Genomic DNA, 2,500 nt, shown 5'->3' with positions numbered 1-2,500 from the left:
AATTTGCAATATCAGGGCCCTGTTTCCAATAACATCGCAATTTGGGATTGAGGTAAGTTTGTGATGCGGCTGTTATGTGGTGGTGTAGCAGTCTGACCATTTGGGGTCGGACGAAAAAGACGCCATTGCGGGATCCCTTTCCGAGACAGGAGCTTTGTTGTTGTTGCTGCTGTTGTTGCTGTTGCTGTTGCTGTTGTTACTGTTGTTTTGATGTTGTTGTTTTTGCTGTTGTTGTTGCTGTTGTTGTTATATGTGTCTTTCGAAATGTTTGGAGCCCCGAAGAGCGTGCTCTGCGCCAGGGCCACCGCCTCCCTTGGGTAGCGGGGTGAGGCAGTCCAACCTCCCTGAATCCTCCCCGAAGAGAAGCCACCGCCGGACCTCCGTGGCGGGCATCTCTGCAGCCAGTGCTCCAAATCTTGGGGTTCTTTGCTGCACATGTTGTTTTTGTTGTTGTTGTTGCTGCTGCTTCTGCTGCTACTTTGTGTTGTTTTGCTTTTTTTATTTTTTGATCAAGTATCCCTACCTGTCTGCTAGAATATTTAGTGCAGTATCATGCTCTCAGCCCGTGTTGGCCCTGATTGACCAGGTCGAAGCGGCCGGCCTCCTAAATGATCAAAATTGTGTTGGAGGGGGGCGAAAAACATCTACAAAATTCCATTATAAAATATGAGGCGTTCTGACAAAATGAGTTACTTCTCTCAATCCACAAATGGAGATATTGGCAAAAAATCAATCCTAAGGTCAACTTAATAGATTATATATTGATGCAACATTCTTTAAGTATAACATGCCCTTTGTTATTTCATACTTATAAATTACAAAAACTTCACCTATAAGCATGATGTGTCTATTTCCATGGGGCTCAAATCCAAAAAGCAACTCATTAGACTACCGGACTCGTAATCGTGAGGTTGCGGGGTTCAGGGGTTCGAGCCTCGGGCCTGACGTTGTCACCATGGGAAAGACACTTTACAGGAATTGTCCTCACTTCACCCAAGTGGGAATGGGTACCCGGCCATAGAAGATCTTGTCAAAATGCTAATGTTTTAGCGCCTATAAATGGCTGCTTGCACTGTATGCTTCCCAGGAAGTTGAGGTTGTTTCAGACTGCTCTCAGTTTTGCTGGAGTAATACTAATAGTATAGATTGTGAGGCGCATAGAGCTGGCTGTTGAGCGGGGCTTTGCGCTATACAAATACTATCTATTATTGTTATTAATTAAAATTCTTTCACAGCTTCAAATTGGTTGTACTGTTCCCGGGATTATGCACCCCGCGTAATTTAGCAAAATTTGATCATTTTTGCCTAATATCTGATTAATTTCCTTTATCATTCTTTGTTTAAAATTAATAGAATCGCATAATTTCACATTTTGGGGCTCAGTTTTTAGTTTTAGTAGAGGCGCTCGCAACTGCATAATGTCATATGTGGGCTCAGTTTGCTTAATTTCAGAATTAAGTTTTTTGCATAAAACCGCAGGGACAGGTTGTAGATAATATTACTCTCCTGCATCAGACCAGAAGGCGTCGTGTCATCCCACATAACAGTAGTTATGTCAAGTGCAGGTTACTTTTATCTTTACTTTTTCCTTCATCCTGTAACGTTTGATGTCGAGTGGGATCAAATTGGTCGCTTTTAAGGACAAGCGGGCAAACCCAGGTTTTGGGGGGTTCCAGAAATCTTGACCTGCACCAAAAGTGCATACTGCCTTACTTGTAGGCGAAGTTTTTATTTCATTGGTGTGTATATTTGTTTCATTATAGAGAAAACTCTCCTTGTTTTTTAAAGAAACTTAACAAGGGGCACACTTTACCTTCGATTTTCTCAAAACAGCATTTTTCTGGATAGCCCCTTGAGCCTAAAAGTAAAAAAAATTTGGTTTGTTTAGTAAGAGTTTTACGGCACTCACAATCCTTATAATACCATGTTCAAACTCTGTGTCAAATTTTGTGTGTGTATAGTCCTTATACAAAAAATCAATACACGCAGTGTGTAATATGTTACTGTAAGGCTTCACAAATTAAAAACTCTGAAGCCAAAAGAGAAGCCCGCAAAGCTGCGCACATCCACGAAAGGCAATGTGAAGCTTTTTAAGAAGGCTCAAAATGTGGCAACAAACACTTCTATTATTTCGCTCAAGTAATATTTTCTTCTACAGATGCACAGGTCATGGTCAGACATTGTAACGACGAATTATTATTACTATTATTATTATTATTATTATTATTATTATTATTATTAAAATTATTGTAATTATCATTATTATACTATGATAATAATAATAATAATTATTATTACCATTTTCATTATTGTTATTATTATTATTATTAATTTGTTATTATGGTTATTATTATTATTACTATTATTATTATTACTGTTATTATTATTATTATTATTATTATTATTATTATTATTATTATCAAAGTTATAGGTGATATCCGTATAATTACTATTGTTACTGATATTGTTGTTACTGTTATCATTATCATTATTAGTATCA

At 37.7% G+C, this 2,500-nt stretch overlaps 1 protein-coding gene across 1 annotated transcript in view; it reads left to right on the top strand.

The window, feature by feature from the left end:
- LOC101858628 (corticotropin-releasing factor receptor 2) overlaps window positions 1–2,500 on the top strand; it is a gene marked incomplete at its 3' end in the record, with an annotated part of 220,906 nt that overhangs the window by 213,532 nt on the left and 4,874 nt on the right.

This window comes from Aplysia californica, unplaced genomic scaffold, assembly GCF_000002075.1.
Source record: "Aplysia californica isolate F4 #8 unplaced genomic scaffold, AplCal3.0 scaffold00193, whole genome shotgun sequence".
Taxonomy (NCBI): domain Eukaryota; kingdom Metazoa; phylum Mollusca; class Gastropoda; order Aplysiida; family Aplysiidae; genus Aplysia; species Aplysia californica.
The sequence above is the reverse complement of the archived record's forward strand: the minus strand, read 5'-3'. Positions and strand labels throughout refer to the sequence as shown.